Source organism: Lissotriton vulgaris, chromosome 1_1 (assembly GCF_964263255.1).
Source record: "Lissotriton vulgaris chromosome 1_1, aLisVul1.2, whole genome shotgun sequence".
Classification (NCBI taxonomy): Eukaryota; Metazoa; Chordata; class Amphibia; order Caudata; family Salamandridae; genus Lissotriton; species Lissotriton vulgaris.
Genome location: NC_141685.1, coordinates 500,435,977 through 500,455,119, shown reverse-complemented (window position 1 = coordinate 500,455,119; position 19,143 = coordinate 500,435,977). Strand labels below are relative to the sequence as shown.

General features: G+C 43.9%; 1 protein-coding gene across 1 annotated transcript in view; it reads left to right on the top strand.

Moving 5' to 3' along the window:
* Positions 1-19,143, top strand: part of LRRIQ3 (leucine rich repeats and IQ motif containing 3) — a 544,377-nt gene that overhangs the window by 474,441 nt on the left and 50,793 nt on the right. The window lies entirely within an intron of this gene.

Below are 19,143 nucleotides of genomic sequence, written 5' to 3'. Positions count from 1 at the left end.
ATGGATGAAACTCCTTAAGGCCTTGAAATAAAAAAAAAAACTGCAAAGATTTGGAAACTAGACCATAAAAGATCGAGCAAAACAACTTAACAGCTCTGCGTACAATCTCAGCAGTTATGTGGACGAACTATATTTCCAAACAGTACAATACTGCTGAAGAAGGACTAGGCCTGGACCCTCTGCCGGATAAAAAGTGGACTGCTTCAATGAAAACCTGGTGTAATCGGGTGAATTATTGACCTAAAACACTCAATCACAAGCGTACTGGCCTCTTTCTAAGCTGTGGGTGCCCCATGACCCAATAGCCTGCCCTCAAGTAAATTCAGATCTGATGGATATCTACCCCGCATATTTCTTAACTTTGAACTTCCAGGCATCAGGCTGGATCCAGGAATGGGCCCAGTAGGTGGCCGTGGTGTGGAACCCACAGGGACTCCTTCATCTGAGCTTGCGGGCCGGCAGGGTCAGGTCGCCCAAATATGGCGCACATGGTGTCATAGAACTCCTTAAGTTGGCGGGGGTTGCTCCTGTCCCCTGGAAGGGAGGGAAACGTGAAGCCGACCCAGGCACCTGCTCCATGGAGTGAGGCCTCGAACGCCTAGGTTTCTCCGTGTCGTCATACGACGGACATGGTGAAGTCAAAGCACGCCTCGACTTCTTGTGTGTTTTTTGTGATGCTTCTTACCTGCCGACCTGGAAGAAGAGGACCTCGATCGTCCGTAGCCGTGCTCGGACCTTCCTCTTGACCAAGACCGGGATCAAGACCGAGATCGAAGAGGGGGACCTCCGAGGTGCTGGTCGCCGGGCTGCGATTAGCTTTAGGGACTGCTCCCTCAAAGTTTTCGTCTCAGTGGTCCGGCTATCGGAGCACGATTATATGTGTTGGTCGCGCTCCAGGCACCAGAGACACACTAAGTGGTGGTCTGTGACCGGCATGGCGCAGTGAGAGACGCTGCATGGCTTGAACCTCGAGGTCTTCTTGCTAGACATCCCTTTCACACCAAAAGAAGTCAACAAAAAGTTCTTAAAAAGCTGTAAAAAATGACAAGAATTAAACTCTCTTTAACAGATCTGCGCTGGCTGGTGCGGCAAAAAGAACTGACATCAGCGTGCGTGAGTGGCATTTATATTGACGACACGGACATCACAACGACACTCTAACACTGAGTTGACTAGCGCTACCTACTGGCACGCAAGGGTACTGCTAAGAAAAATCTTCTGGATCCAACCTGGCGCCTGGAAGTTCAAAGGTAAGAAATCTGCGGCTAGATCATGTCTTTACCAGACAAGGCATTACCGATCATAAGTAACTTGTCCGTCTACTCCAGGGGATTGGGCAGCCCTGCTAAACTTACATTTCCAGAATAGCCTTTGAGATAATGAAGTACCAGATAGGAGAAGTGTCATACAAGGAAACCTTGCGGACCAAATGGCAATCATTGGGGCTTGTGAAGTTAAATAAACTCATTGTGCACATGCTGATTGCTGACTGCTATCTGCATTTTATTCACTGGTACTTTTAGTATAAAAAGAGCCTTGTTGACCAAAAAGGAATAGGTTGGGATTGCGAAGTTAAATAAAATTCTTATGCACATGACTCCAACTGGCCTTTAATGATTCCATTGGCCCAGGGCAGCCAGGATAGCAGCAACCTAAAAGTAACAGGTCATACAAGATGGCAATCAGCACACTAATATAATCAACTAGATTTCACTGTGCACTGTATTCATTGCCCAGTGTTGGGGTAGTGAAGCCACTGGAAACGCTTTGTGCATGGTAGGAATCGGCTTAAGAAAGGGCAGCTCAAGGACAGCAAAGATCTGAGTGAGTCAAATCCAGAATTCACAAGACACTGCAACATGCACCTTATTAATCACATTTCAAATGCAGCTGCCATCATAGATAATGGCCTACGTTATTATATGTCTGGGGGGGGGTTCCATTGGCACCTGCTCTCGAACGAATCTCATGTTATTGGCTCCCTTCTTTAAGAAGTAGGACTTTGTCTTTCTCTGTTTTACATTTGCATTTTAAAAGACTCAATGAACAGGTGCCTTTATGACGTATTAAATGGATAGAAGTAAGCTTGATGGGGCTACATACAACATCTTCTGTCCTCATGCGGTTTTAATTGTTTTATCATTTAGCACCTTTTATATTGTCATGGCTTTAAAGGACTTGAAACAATAAAATGCGTCCATCTATGAGACTAAGGTAACCAGGTCTGTAACACCTTAGAAACCAATTTCAGCCAAGTGCAAAAGAGAAATCCGATGGGCCTAAATGAATACACATATTACATACTCATCTTGGACACTCACAGAAGTCAGAGAGCTCCATCATTCAAAACCAAAATATTTAGGTGAATTAAAAGTTAATTGCTTTTATTTTACTTTAACCTCAGACGCAAAACGTGTCATAAAAAGGGAACCAATAACCAACCTATCAGTTTCTAGAAGGACAGGTAATACTCCGTAATCTAAAACACTATGACTTATTTTCCCCTTGTCCATGCCTAGCAAAAGGACCAAGGAAGACAATACATCACCCAGATTCTTTATTTGAATCAACCTCCAGGCCTAGCAAAAGTAAAAGGGGTAATATGCTCAATCAAAGATAATCCATGACTATAAACTCAACAGAGAGTACTTAAAGAGACCAGAAAGACTGTTGACAGATACACCACAAGCTCTGTCCAGCAGGCAATTGGAGAATGTCAAGCTCGGAACCAGTGGGAAGCAGAAAAGGAGACAGATTACCCAAAAATTAAAACACAGGTTCCTCAATCTGAAAAGAATACTCATAGCCAAGGGAGCAGCTCTGACCTAAAATCCTTCCTCTAAATACAATATGAAATTAAGAGAACGTCAAGGTAACCTCAGTAGCACCAAGTTTCCACACATCCAATTTGAAATGAGCATAGTCAGGTTTTCACGAAAATAAGGGAACACATTATTCTAAATGAGAGAAAAATATGATTGAAACTAATCAATTCATTAATCATGTTGAACATAAGAAGCTAATGGACAAGTTCTGGTTAATACAATGCTTGAGAAACTAAAAGTTCCAGCATGCAAGGCGGTTTTACAACACTCACCTGAGAGACATTATTGATGATAAAAGCCCACTGGAGGGCAGGAAATAATAAAGCATGCTGGTTTGGAGTGAAAGCCACAGAGAAAGCTGTTCAACTGCAGAGCATACCTATGATTAAGGAGCTTGGGGGCTCCGAAACCGGTCAGGCACGAACAAATGCGAGCATGTAAGCGCTGGCTCCTTCCAATTAAAATTGTCCTGTGGACACATTGCTGTGGAGTGCATCCTTAAGGGTTGGGCAACTTCAGAAAGGATTTGTACACGGCACGTCCAAGCCGCGGAGGATAGCACCGCTTCTTAACTTCATGATTTGTCTGTTGAGACCGACATGGTTCGAGTCCCGGTTCAGCTCAGTAACGAAGTTTGAAATGAGCCAGCGGAGACATGCTTATGGCCCACTGGAGGGCAAGAATTAACGCTTTAATTTTGCTTTTGTAAACAGAACCTACTGAAAGGGAAAAGTATGCTCCGGAAAGAAACTATAAGTTCCAGCATGCATGGCGGTTTCAGAACACTCACCTGAGAGACATTATTGACGATAAAAGCCCACTGGAGGGTAGGAAATAATAAAGCATGCTGGTTAGGAGTGAAAGCCACAGAGAAAGCTGTTCAACTGCAGAGCATGCCTATGATTAAGGAGCTTGGGGACTCCGCAACCGGTCAGGCCCGAACAAATGCGAGCATGTATGTGCTTGGTCCCTCCAAATAAAATTGTCCTGTTGACTCGTTGCTGTGGAGTGCGTCCAGGTATACTTGCCCACTTGGGCAAAAATGTATAAATAGTTATTTGGTCAATCGAAATTGAATGTTTGTGGCATTTAAACGCAATGATTTCCAAATTGTAATCACAATTACAGCACTTTTGTTTATGGTTCTAAGGAGGTAAGTTGCCCTTATAATTTCTGTATATATACGATGTATAATACGCTTGTGGTCAGAAACACATTCAAATATGGCCGCCGAATTGTGGTAAAACAAACACTTGTGTGTGTACGGGTAGTCCTACGTTTATGTTGTTTGATGTAACTTTACTTTAAAACTTGTGATGGGAGAAAACGCTGTTACTCGTGACCAAGGTGCGGCTGCACCGAAACGCGTCGGGTGTTGCTTGACATCCTGTGTTGAAATAAAACTTCAGGCAAAAAGGATCTGGGCTCGAGTTAACTTCTTTGTAGTCAAAGTTGTTGTGTGGAAATATTACGAGGGTCGCCTCCTCACTCGAGCCCGCCGCCGTTTGTGGCCGGGAGACTGGCGGACTTTTGTTGATCAATATATATATATATATATATATATATATATATATATATATATATATATATATATATATATATATAGTAATCCGCAAGTCATACACGGACCAGGTTAATACGTGCAAATTCATTTATTTTGTGCAGTTTTGCCGCCATAAGGTTTCGGCTCCTCCGAGCCTTGATCACCTGCCTGGTGTTCTCTTTTAATCAAGAGATATCTTTGGGGGCTAACACTGAGGTAGTTTTATTACTTAATCTGCATCCCTTAACTGTCCAGAACAAAATTTCTTGTGATCTCCCCTGTCTTGATGTTGAGACCACTTTGGTGACATTATTCAACAAAGACGAGACAGAATAACCTACCACAATAATGTAGGGGAGGCTTTCCCTTCGATTTCATAAAGCCCTCATTAGCCTCTGCAACGTTTTGAATAGATTTGGTGCTTGTCCACTATCATACTTCTTGTGTGCATCATCATTCAGCTAGCGATCCACTATATAAAATGTTATTAGGATATAATGTACATACATGTATGGGCTAAAACTATCAATATATTTATAAAGTATATTCTAACCAGAACAGAGAATGCTGCTTCCGTAATATGAACACTGAACCTCCAGGAAAGATCATATATTTGCATCAACATATACCAAATAGGATGCATATGAGTGCACCTCTTTCACAACACATGCAGTAAAAGTAGAACCTCCATCTGTAATGCAACTGTTAGCCATTTATTTGACATTCACACTCCTAGAATCCATTGCACACGGTATATTTTTTATGTCTTATAAGGAATACTGATTAGGGCTTTTAAGGAAGGAATTACTTAATGTACCATTCTTGCTGGTATGGGTAACTTGTATATTCTTGTACATACTCCTGTCGCCCAATCTATTTGATGCAAGGTAAAATCCAAAGTCTTGATAGAAAACAGCTGTATGAGTGTGATGTTTTAGGATATTCAAGAGTGATAACATTAATTGAACATCAGCCTATTGAGCCTAAGATGCCTAAGATGTTATTGTGCATTCCCTGTTAAACTGAGTGTCCACTCCCTTGCTAATTTCCTAAATGACTTGCAGAAGACTTGGGGCATTTCCCCAGAACAGGTCAGTGTTCAGCATTCCGTCCATCAACTTTGTGTGTTGCTTTAGCTGCCCTAAGTGGGAAGGGTATGCTCAGACGTCGACCCGATGCTTGCTTTACCACTGGATTCAAGCTAGCCTAGCTGAAGAGGGATGATACCCCGAAACCAGTACTTGAGTGCTTGTATTCCAGTTCAGGGAGGACCTAGCCTGGCAGTTCGGGCTGGATTGTTCCATTGTGGAGCAGGTTCAATACTAATTTGCATACTGTGGTGGCATGGTGAGCAAAAAAATAATGATGGGTTTAACCCAAATCTGTGACTGGGAGTGAGTGTTTAACAATGTTCAGAAATCCGTCCATCATCTTTTTGTATTTCTAGTGTTATAATCATAAGGTGGCAGACTTATTCCACTGAAGTGAAAGAGATTCTTGCAATCTAGAGAAGGTAAAAGCCTAGTGTTAGAACTGGGGTTCTCTAGTTGGCTGAGGAGGTTACTTTAGTCAAAATAGGGTCCCTTGCTTCTAGTCAGGGAAAGGAGGGATCCCCTCACCCCCTGGTAGCTTGGCACGAGCAGCCAGGCTTATCTTCAAGGCAATGTGTAAAGTATTGCAACCACACTCCCAGTGACACAGTGATAACACCATAAATGAACACCACACAAATGTAGTAAAATAGCGGTATCTTTATCAAGAAGAAAAATACGTTAAGACCAAACAATAAAAATCCAACGTATGCATATTCATAATATTTCCCTTTGGCCGGTTATTAGGCCAACAAACACTTGTAGGTTCTTGCTGTATTGATGAGCAGTTCACGATGTACAAATGCAGTCCTAATGCAATGCTATGCAGTTCGTAATGAAGTTCAAATTATCAGACTAATGCAGTTCGTAATGCAAGAATAATGCAATCCTCAATGCAAGTAATCCGGCAGTTCGTAATTCAAGAATAATAAATCCTCAATGCACATAATGAGGCAGTCCGTAATGCACCTATAACGCACTCCTTAATGCAAGTAATAAGGCAGTTCGTAATGCAAGAATAATTAAATCCTCAATGCACATAATCAGGCAGTTCGTAATGCAGGAATAATACAATCCTCAATGCAGGTAATCAGGCAGTTTGTAATGTACGTATAACGCACTCAATGCAAGTAATAAGGCAGTACGTAATGCGAGAATAATTAAATCCTCAAATCACATAATCATGCAGTTCGTAATGCAGGACTGATACAATCCCTAATGCTAGTAATAAGGCAGTTCGTAATGAAGGAATAATTCCAGGCCAATCAATGCAATTAGCGCAGGCACCACTAGGCCCCAACCACAGACAATCAGTCCTGAACGTCTGTGGGCGGCCCGATACTGCCGGGCAGGTCCGGGCCGCTTGAGGGCTCAGCGTGTCTAACACGATGCAGTGGGAGAGAGACGGGAGCACTCCTGTAATCCTCCTGCGCCTTCCCAGGCCACACACGCTTGTGGCTCCCGACCGGAATCCAAGCCTTACCTGGGGGATGTGTTGCCTCACTCTCTCTCTCTCTTCCCGCTTGTCGGACGTCCTGCCGGGCGCTCCCGATGACGACGCAGCTCCGATGCAAGGCCGGCGCTGTAGCTGGACAGGTTACGGTGCTGCCTTCTCCGTTGCTGTCGATCTTGGGCAGATTCCTCTTGTGAACAACATCATGATTACCTCGCAACTTCCTTAGCTTTAGGAAATCCTTCAGCACGTTGCAGCTCGGGCCGGCGGCGGCGATATTGACCCACCGCCTCCGTTAGGATGATAGCTCGGGCCCCAAATGGCTACACAGCAGCGCGGACAATGATTCAAGCTGCGGGGGCACTGCAGTCAAGGGGCGCTTTCCAACCAGCACCACAGACCCCACAACAGTCTCAAGCTGCACACGCATACCCACAAAGCGTTGCTGAGACTCTTTGGGTTTCGGGCCACACAGTCCTGGGGCAATGCTTACGAAGGTCTCAGGCTGCAAATAGCACACACACACAGCGCCACTGAGACACATTTAGAAACTTTTATGTTTCTGAGTTTCCACAACAGGGAGCCAGCTCTCCTTGGGCCCTTGGGGAGAAAGTTACTTTAGGACACAGCACACAGCAAAGTCCTTTCAAGCAGGGGGGCACAGCACATAGCAGAGTCCCTTAACCTCTTCTTGGTAAAATAAGCAAACTGCAGGCCAGCCTCAGAACACACAGCAAGTGTCACTCCTTTCCTTCAATCGCTTCAGCTGTTCTTCCTTGTCAGAGGTTCCTCTTGACCACAAAGTAGTTTCAATCATTTTCAGTCTTGATCAGTTCAACGTTCAGGGCTTTCTGCTCTCAAAGTTAATTCCCTAAATTGTTTGTGAAATCTTTGTGTTCAGGGGTCACTGACCCCTGTCCAAACTAGTACTGGGTGACTACCTGACAGTGACAGTGTCTTCCTTTGATAGTAGGGGTCTGGTTCCTCAATCACTCAGCAGGTGGAGCCATTCTTTTATGGCAGCAGCCCAGGCCTCTTCACCTCCAGGGGGCTTCTCCTCCCCCCTAAAATCCAGATGCAGGTCAGCCTGTGGCTGTTTCACCTATGCCTCTCCTGGGTCAAGACATTTCCCAGATCCTATCACATTCAAATCCAAACAGTCAATCCACAATCAGGCAGAGACACACAGAATTGTTAAAACAAAAAAACAGCCACTTCTAAAAGCGTGGTTTCTAAACACACAAATCAAAAACCACCTTCACAAAAAGATGTATTATTAAATTGTGAGTTCAGGCACACTAAATTTCACCTCTCCATTTTAAGATTATGGGAAGATAGGCTGGAAACACATTACACATCCTTCTCCATTCTGCCCTGTGGGCAAGTTGGCCTTGCAGCAGTGAAAAACGAAATGGAGAGTATTTCACTGTTAGGACATGGTACAACACCTCAGTACATTTCCTACCTTTCACAGACACTGCACCCTGCCCAGGGGGGTACCTTGGGCTTACCATAGGGGTGTCTGATGTGCATGAAAGGGATGGGTAAGGCCTGGCACGTGGGCGCACTTGTCAGGACAACATGGCAGTTAGCAAAGTGCTCGCAGGCACTCCAGTGGCAGGCCTGAGTTCTCTCTTTAGGGCTACTTGTGTGGGTGGCACAATTCGTGCTGCAGGCCCACTAGTGCAAAAAACACAGTTGATGGACAGAATGCAGAACAGTGTCTTACATTCACCCCAGTACAATATCTGGGCCTAAATCCATCGTTTTTTTGCACTCCACACCACCCTAGGTCAGACAATGGCTATATTCAAATCAGCCTTGACCCTGTGCCTCATTGGAACAGTCCAGCCCGAACTACCAAGCCATGTCTTTCCTAGACCGGAATCCAGCATCCAAGGACGGGTTTCTGGCTAGCAGCCTTCTTCAGCCTGGATAGCTTGACTCCAGTGATGTGGAGAGCCTGGGACTCACGTCTGAGCATACCCAGCCCACTCGGGGTGAAAATTGCAAAAAACACAGTTGATGGACAGAATGCAGAACAATGTCTTACATCCACCCCAGTACAAAGATCTGGGCCTAAATCCATTATTTTTTTGCACTCCACACCACCCTAGGTCAGACAATGGCTATATGCAAGTCAGCCTTGACCCTGTGCCTCATGGGAACAGTCCAGCCCGAACTACCAAGCCATGTCTTTCCTAGACTGGAATCAAGCATCCAAGGACCGGTTTCTGGCTATCAGCCTTCTTCAGCCTGGATAGCTTGACTCCAGTGATGTGGAGAGCCTGGGACTCACGTCTGAGCATACCCAGCCCACTCGGGGTGAAAATTGCAAAAAACACAGTTGATGGACAGAATGCAGAACAATGTCTTACATTCACCCCAGTACAAAGATCTGGGTCTAAATCCATCGTTTTTTTGCACTCCACACCACCCTAGGTCAGACAATGGCTATTTGCAAATCAGCCTTGACCCTGTGCCTCATGGGAACAGTCCAGCCCGAACTACCAAGCCATGTCTTTCCTAGATGGGAATCAAGCATCCAAGGACCGGTTTCTGGTTATCAGCCTTCTTCAGCCTGGATAGCTTGACTCCAGTGATGTGGAGAGCGTGGGACTCGATTTGATTCAAAATCTTTATTCGAATTTTTGCAAATTCATAAAAGCAATACAAATAATCCCAAGTCAAATTAACACAATTACAATAATTTAAAAAACAGCGCATTATTAAATACAAATCAATTATCAGTAAAGTTCACAAATTTGCTAAGGGTGCTCCATTCTTTTTCGGACATGGGTAATAACTCTTAGAAAAGTGCTAGTGCGAAATATCAGCTCTTCATTGTTCAGAGTTAACAACATCAAGTTTGATTCCTCCAAGGAAAGTAGTCTGTGCTTTTTAAAATATGGTGCAAAAATCCATTTAAAATATTTTTGATAAAATTTACAAAAGAAGAAGAAGTGTAAGTCAGTTTGCGAGCTCATGTCATCATATGGGCACAAATTATTTCCAGATTTTAGAGAGGAGTAACCTAATGGAAAGCATAATAAAAATCTGACAGTCCCCGCCCTGAGGCGAAAAAGTAAAGATCTTTCCCAATTAGTCATTGGCAGCGTAAGATACAATGGGATTGGTTGTATATGCAGATCTTTGTTCACATAAGCCTGGATTGTTAAGTTTGATTAATTCCTTTGCCAATCTTTCTCCACTATAAAGTGCGTACAGTGCAGATTTTAAATTATTTTTGTCTTTAGGGTCGATTTTACTAGGGTCAAGGAAAAGGTGTCCTTTGCCTACGCTGCTCAATTTTTTAAAAACTCCAGAAAGCCAGGGGATTAACATCCCTTTTTCGCAGTAAAGGCAGTCTCTTATAATGTCCTGGGTTAGGCCAGCCATGTTGTTCTTCCAGATACTGAGCCAGAACATTGCCGGTCTGGAGGCAATAAAATCTAATATATAGTGCAGATTCAGTTCGCAGTGGCAAATGTATTCTGAGGAGGAAATAGGTGATCCGAGGATTTTTCTGCAGAAGCGGTTTTCCTCAGTCTGAATGCTTGGTGTTTTTCCCAGACCCCAGATCTCTGCCCCATAAGTAGCTACTGGCACACATTGTGATTTAAAAAAAATTAAAATGGCTTTTGTGGCATCTACTTTCTTAGGTGTGGAATGCTAAGAATAGAATTAATGGATTTTGAGAACTTGCTCGTGGCGTGGACCAAGTGTCCACTCCACGAGCCGCTCGCAGCAAAAACCATTCCTAGGTAGGGAAAAGTGTTAGTGGAATAAAGTTTGTCTGAGCCCACTGAAATAACACTTAGTTGTCTCTTGGCCGGGCCACAAGACATGATAAAAGATTTTTTAAATTTACTTTAAGATCAAGCTTTTCCATGTATTGGGCAAAGTCTTTTATCAAGCTGCGCAAAGCGTTCGGGGTGAGACCCATTAGCACCGCATCATCTGCATAGAGCAGAGTCGGTAGCAATCCCCCCCCTTATTTTCGGGACGTCTGTAGTTGCCAATTTCAGAGATTTGTTTATATAAATAATAAATAACAGCGGTGCTAAAACGCACCCCTGCCTGACTCCTCTTTCTACCTTTATGGGCTCTGACACTCCCCCCCCATCCCGATCCTTACTTGTGCCCTTGTGTCAGTGTACAAATACGAAAGAAAGTGTACAAGTGGTTCATCTAGACCATATTCCAGGAGGATTGTCCACATTTTAGACCTATTAACTAAGTCAAATGCGGACGATAAGTCCATAAATGCTAGGTAGATTGGAACAAACCGAGCAATGATATATTTACCAATTACTAAGTTTAAATTAAAAACTGCTCGGTTGTTCCAACCCCACTCCTGAACCCCATTTGACAGGAGTCTAAGATCCCTGTTTCATCTACCCACTCATTGATTCTGTTATATAATACTCGTCCCAGAATTTTAAGGGTATTGTCCAGGAGCGAGATGGGTCTGTAGTTTGTTGGGTCTGTTATCTCTCCTTTTTTATATTTGGGCACTATTATGCTTGTGGACCATGTGTCAGGTATTGGCACTAAAGGTAGGCTGTTAAATACGTTTGTCAGAATGGGTGCCCAAAGTTCAGGTTTCCATTTGATAATATCTATTGGGAGGCTATCTGGCCCAGGTGCTATATTATCGAGGCTTTGTTTAATGCCCGCGATAACCTCTCCTAGGCTGATCTCTAAAGGGCGCAAATCGCCTAGTGCAAAATTGTTTTTGGCATTTGATGGTGTTGCATACACTTTAGAAAAATGGTCTTCCCACTGACGGCTGGAAATGGTGCAGCTTATTACAGACATTTGTGTACCCATGTTACGCATATTTTTTACTGCAGCCCAAAAAGTTGTGCCTTTTTTCCCTGATGCTGAGTCTGATAACTCCTCCCAGGGTTCTAACAAAATAGTTGCCTTACGTTTTCCTATTGCGGATTTATACCTCTTTCTTGCCTCCTTAACCTTAATTTGGCATCTAGGCTTAGCATTCAGTGCCTTACGTAGAGCCCTATTTGCAACTGAACAGTTGTTATCGAACCACTAGGGGTCCGTATTGATTTTACGATTGGGGACGGTTAAAAGAGTTTTTATAACAGTGCACAGATTAGCAAAATCTGAGATCACCCTTTGGTGATTCCCATCAGCTAGTGTGCATGAATCTATTAAATTTTGATGTTTGGTTGTGAGCTGATTTGTTATGCTACCACTATCCACCCTCCTCCATTTCAATCTTAGGTTATTTGTGGCGGGGGTTATATCTCTGACCCCCACAGTGCTTTTAAATACTGGCGAGGGCCCTAATCTGATATTTTCAACCAATGCATTATGATCCCCAAATGCAGTCTCAAGAATCTTGGCCACCGTAAGACTATCAATGAGTTCAGGTGACATAAAAAAGTAGTCTACGGTTGAGGAATATTCTCTGCCTCTGAATGTAGGAACATAATTATCGTTGGGGGTGGGGCTTGCATCCATAATGTTAGTTAACATATGGTCACGGATAAGCGAGTACAGTTCTTTTCCCCGTTTTTCTGCACGGTCGCTTCAGGTGTTTAACCTTGGTTGATCCGAATTAGACATTTTTGCGTTAAAATCCCCAGCTAAAATAATCCTTTTGCTTATACTATTTTCTGGGGGTTCAGTTATATCACTCAAGATTTTGGAAAGTTCGGTCAAGTTTTTATTTGGGATTGAATAGAAGTCGTTATTATAAAAATTAATTACATAAAAGGGAACCTTTCTTTTATATTCGATGATCCGGATATTAGGGCTTTTAGTGGATATTACCTTGATATTACCACCTGCAGTGATCCTGATGCCAATTAGTAGTCCACCCATCGGTCTGCCAAAATCAGGTTTAACTGCAGTTATGCTATTGCAGTGAAAACCCTCAATATGCAGGTTGATGGTGGCCCATGTTTCCTGAAACATAATTATATCTATGTCGGAGAAAATATTTAACCAGTTTGGATCAGATAATCTTGGCTCCAATCCAGCCACATTCCAACTGAGGATTGCAAGGTCAGAATTAGATTTAGTTGGTATATTAAGTATGTTAGGGCTGGAGTTTACGATGCTTTCATTGATTACAGTCCCCTCAAAGGAGTTTTTCCTTGCGGGTAGCGGGCTATCTGAACCCTCACAACTACTTATAGTTGGTACTCTCATCTCCTGTCTGTTGTTGTTTTTCCGTATAGGTGGGGGAGTCCCTTTATTGGGGATACTATTCCGTTTGCTTCCTTTACAGTCGGATTGAGCAGCTGGTAGCCGTTAAACGGCTGATTATTTCTACTATCGTTCTTACTAGAGCCTCCCTGTTCTTTGTGGGGATTGGTGGTTGATGTCTGTCAATCAACCATCTCTAGACAGCTGTATCTATTATAGGTCGGAACCCCCATAAAATTGTCCATGAGACCTACATCTCTTCCCATGTTTCCTCCCCAAATTCCCATGTTCCCTCCCCAACTTCCCCATTCTTCGCCCCAGTCTTGATAGCCCGGTCTACTCCAGTTCCTGTCATGACCTGGCCATACACGACTCCTGGGGGATAGAAAAAAGAGAGTTGTTTTGTTTCTATGTGTTTGTATGAGCCTTGTGTGTTCCAGGAGCATATATAGTCTACAGTACGAGGGTCCTCGAAATTGATTATGACACAGTGGCCCTGGGTAGTTTTACGCTCTTTTCCTATCCAGGATACTCTGCGCACTGTTAGAATCCTACTTGTACAGTGTGAGGGTAGGGGGCGGTTAACATTGAGCCAATGTTGTACTTTATTTTTTAAGGACCAACTAGTTTCAACAATGTGATCCGCCACCTCTGGAACCCCAGTCATGACTACTACCAGTGAGCTTGCCTCTAGAGGGAGATTAACCGTGCGTCTATGCTCTTTTTCTTTTTCTCCCCTCTTCTGGTCCTTACCGGGGGGCATTGGAGTTGTCTTGGGTTGGCTTTCTGTTTGTTTAGAGGGTTGGGGAGGTACAGGGTCGTTTGTCGGTTTGGCTAAGTTTTTGTTTGCTTGGGCTACTGGTGTCTTTGTTGTTACAGTAGTTTTCAACACTTGTGCTGTCGTCTTCTTAACCCCCGGGTCTACAGTGTTGTCATTTCTAGTTTTAGTCCCGCCCGTTAAAGTGGGCCCAGGGTTAGATGTATTCGGGCGGTCTTAGGAATATTTTTGGACGGAGCATTCAGCCCAGCCAATTGTTTGTCTATGTTTGAGAGTCTAGTCTCTATTGGGGAAAAGTAAAATCTAAAGAGTTCCCCAATTTTTACTAACAAATTACTAGTTGCTTCACAGCAATTGCATGTATCCCCCCCTACAGCCTCGATCTCTATGCTTCCTGAGTCCAAGTCCTCGTTAGTTTCATCAGGGGTTAATTTACTGTTCCCATTTTTTAAATGATGATGATCTTTTGCTTTGCTTGGCTTTTTCTTTGGTGCATTTTTTTCTTTGACCATTGGCACCTTTACTTGTTTCCTTTGCTTTTGTATGGCACCCTCCCTCTTACGCCTTGACTGTCTGTTCCTTACTTCATCTGGCGTGTGATTGATAACTAATTCAGGTGATTTTTCTAATGCCAGACTTAGTTGGGAGTCTGATAAGAGTTGGGATGCAGACAAGTCAACTATGTTTGGCATGCTGAGTGTTTCTATCCTGTCATCATTTGAGGGACCAGAATCCTGAGTCTGTGCTGGGGTTCTAGCTAGGGCAAGGAGTCCCAAAGATGAGCGCCTAGCCAATTGTAAGTCTTGGGATACTCTGCGTTCGAGGAGAATGATACCCTGATCTATAGCTTCATTTGCCCTTGTTATAAAATTATCCAAAGGCTCAATTATCTGTCTTTTTCCCGCTGCGGTTTTACTTCTGCTACCCCTTGTGGACATATTGTTTATCGATGTATGTTCTACTATTATCTACAAGTACCATATAGGTAAAATGAAGCATACAAACGTGAAGTCTTCTGGGCGGATACAAAAACCGAAAACCAAGAGGGGGGGGGGCCTGGTCCGGTCACAAACGGTCTCTAACGGGCTAAAACCGGCTCGCCCTTGGCCCAGGCTTCGCCCGGCGTCGCCCGCATGCGTCCCGCGACGCGGGGTCTTTGGGTGTTTAATAGCGCCTCCAGGCGCGAGAACGTGGCAGGCGGCTTCCTCTTCCGCCGCAAGGGACGCTGGGAAATGTAGTTCCCCTCCGCACTACGGCCGCGTTTGGATGGCAGCGGCGGGAGGGATACGGGCTGCTGTGGGACCTTGATGTGGTAGGTTGAGCCCCAAAGTGTTGCCTCACTCGATCTCCAGTCACTCAATATGTTCCCCCACTCCACCAGGACTCTGGGTGTTTAATAGCGCCTCCAGGCGCGAGAACGTGGCAGGCGGCTTCCTCTTCCGCCGCAAGGGACGCTGGGAAATGTAGTCCCCCTCCGCACTGCGGTAGGTTGAGCCCCAAAGTGTTGCCTCACTCGATCTCCAGTCACTTAATATGTTCTTCAGCCTGGGTAGCTTGACTCCAGTGATGTGGAGAGCCTGGGACTCACGTTTGAGCATACCCAGCCCACTCGGGGTGAATATTGCAAAAAACACAGTTGATGGACATAATGCAGAACAATGTCTTACATTCACCCCAGTACAAAGATCAGGGCCAAAATCCATCGTTTTTTTGCACTCCACACCACCCTAGGTCAGACAATGGCTATATGCAAATCAGCCTTTTTGTTTGACTTCTTTACAGTTTTTGATACATTTAACGACAAAGCACTTCTCCACACCCACTAAACGTGATTGGACTTCTCTCATGCAGGCCTACAGTGTTTCAGCAACTACCTCTCAAAATTTAAACACCTCTTCCAGATAGCTCCTAAGGTCCGAGAAACTGCCTCACTCCTGCAGAATATGCCATCTCTATGGAACTCTTCAAATTGATACTAATTGATAACATCTTTAGGATCCACCAAACCACTAATGATACACCACTTTATCTCAAAATCTCCACAGTCCGTGATGTTCAGTGACTTAAATCCTGCCTCAAGCACATGCTTTAATTTTTATTTGAGAAAAAGGAATTGCTCCAGCTCGCCAGAAGAACAACGCAATAGAGGATAACCCCTTTGTTATCTGATAACAACCTAGTTGACTTCACTCTCCATCTTATAGCTAAAGAGAATTCCCTTGTTTATCCCACAACACAGACCTCTTCCTCATACAACACATTGCCATGTAAGCCAAGACATCGTGGTGCCAGCTTTTTCTCCTGAAAAGAGGGCTGTCTTTCCTACTGGAAATGAACTTTCCAGTAGGAAAGTGCAAGCATTAGTCCCTGGGAACAGAAGCAACATACTTTTCAATCACCACCTCAACTCCACATTGGAACACAGGAAACACAGGAAACAACCATGAGAGGCATCTTACATACTTGAAAATAACTTAATTAAGGCCCTGAAGACGTTTGACCTCGTCACCTTAAGCCTGAAGAAATTACACTGGCTCTTCCACCAAGTATGCATCATCTTCAAGACCAGCTACATCATCTGCAAAACATTCCGCAACACCACCAGTGTGTGGCTAACAAATTAACCACCACAGATGGACAGTGCCACATAAAGGCAAGGACCAAGCCATACTGGAAAAGAAGAAATGGAAGAAAGACTAGAAGCTAGATATTATACTGTTTACTCCCCCGCATATCATAACAAAACTAAACACACATCACTTCTAATAAAACAAGCACACCACTTGACACAAACCACATACACCTGTCTGAATGTAAACAATTTTGATTTGCCTCACAGTGCTCCCACCCACCTTTCAGTGCTTCTCTTCTAGGTTTGTGTTATGTATGCCCCACTAAATACATGCACGTATGCCTGCCTTACCCAAGACTGGCCTATACTCCCCTTAACCACTTCGCTGCGGGGGGTGGAGCGTGCAGCGCCGCGGAGCTGCCCTCGTGACGAGCTGAGCTCGTCACGGCCGCACCCGTTTTTAGAACGTTCAGCACAGCGGGATAATTACCCCCGCGTGCGAACGTTCCAACCGGCGTGACGAGCTCAGCTCGTCATGAGTACAGCTCAACTGTACTCCATGAGGAGCTGAGCTCGTCACCAGCATGGATGAGGTTAAGAGGTTTTGATAAGGACAACTTCCTCCCATTCACTCCCATTCGAGAGATGACAAGGAGTCTAGATCACCAGCTGTTCCTGAAAAAAACTGCTCATCAAAAGCCTGGAGCTTTATACCTGTGTCATTATGGAGGTGCTGACTGGCTATATAGGTGCTGAGTGCTCGTAAACACTTTGTACTGGAAGGTCCGTCTCAAAATAGTTGACTATTAATGCTTGGAGTGCCTCTGTTAGAAGACCTTTTGGAATCCTGCCTTGACATTTCATCGATTAATAGAGCCACAAATGGCAGAATCCGATATTCTCTTGGATTCAGGCTTTCATTGCTGTGGCACCCATGGATGCCACTGAATCAATGCAAAATCCGGTACCTAAGTCAAAGGCTCCTTTCTTGTGATTCTAAACAGGAGAGTCTAGTTTCAGCACAAGTTCACCAATAACTTATGCAAAGCTTTGCCAGATTCTAAGCCCAACACACTTATACTTTAAAATGCAGGCACAAAAAACTCTTCAGCAATCTAGAATATGCAGTCCTTCTATCCTGCTATACCCAGGACAGGATAAAACATATGTGCAACCATTCTGAAAATATCCATCACCTGATTGATCTAGTGGTGACATATTTAGGATGAAGAAGGCCAGTTACCCAACAGTAGATTTAAAAGATTATTGAAAATTTAAAAATGTATGGCTTTTAAATATTACCCTATGGTCCAGGGTTATCTGTCACTGAAGTACATGCACCAGAAACCAGCATTTCTTCTAAACTTCCTTCTGAAAGCAAACATATACATGTTATACATGCCCGATAGCTCCAAATTAAAGCCCCTTTAGCACCACAACTCTTTAGAGACCTATATATGTATATTCAAGAACTTGAAGGAAACTGATATGTGGCATCTCCTTTACCCGATCCCCTCAACGAGTTTGTGCTATTTCTTTTTTAGAATGTTTAATTGCAGTCTTTGTAAGTGAATTGCTAAGTGAATTTTACCTCATTTCGTCTCTTTAGTTGTGTATTTTTGTACTGATGATCGTGTACTCTTAGGCAATTTCTCCGAGAAAGACCTTGATGCTTGTGCTGAACCACCAACAAAGAGCTCTGGATTCCTAAGAGAACCCAGTATTTCCACCTAAGCTACCGTGCTTTACCTGTGTGAGAGCTCAACCACAGCTCTTATCAAGATGGAAGCCACTTACCAAAAGTTTATTAACCTTGCTTTCCTATAGTGCAGGTCAGTCTTGGGACTAATCATCCTATTCTTTCAGTTGGATCGCGTTGTCTATGATATTTCTCAACCCTTAACATTGTACTTCATTCATCCGTTGTCAGACAGTCCTGTTCAAGACTGACGACCAAGTGGCAAAATCCTAAATCATGTAACATGGGTCAATGAAGTGTCTTAATTCGGGCAGCAGTGAATGTGGTGTTGCATACCACGTCATACTTTGGAGGTGGGAAGGCTGCACAGAAGAGACAGTTCAGTTGGCACTTTACTTCCTTAGACGTGCACCATATCTATCCCATCTTCCAACTGATAACACTAAGGGAAGCAGACGTGTGTATATTTCTCTCTTAGATTGGTTTTCTTTGCGCTTAAAGTTCTAAATCCTCAGTCATCAGGACCCTGTCATTTGGGTAGTCAGCTGGAGCTTTGTATGCTTTTCCTCCAACTTCTGCTACTTCAAAAAGTACTTCGGAAGTTGGCCCAAGTGAAGACTAAGGACTGCAGTCACACAGTCTGTGTCTGGTTTCTGCCCTTCTATTTCTACTCCTTTGCAGTAGATTTAAGATACTTAATTACAGTTTCTTGTTGCTCAAATGGGTGTAACTTCTGATATTGATATGTTCCCCTCATCTTCCTTACTTGATTTTACTTGTGGGAAAGTGTCACTCAGAGTTGTTGTATTGTCACTCATAATTACACTGAAATTATGAAAATGTCACATATAAGCAATCAGAAACCTTGGGAGCTATTGCACCATGATTAAGTAACAACCTCACCGCCTTCGGCAACAGGATGTGATGTCAGGCCAGCCCCTCCCTGCCCCCTTCCTCCCCAGCAAGACGTTTTATGGTAAATCAACTTAATCTGACTGGTCC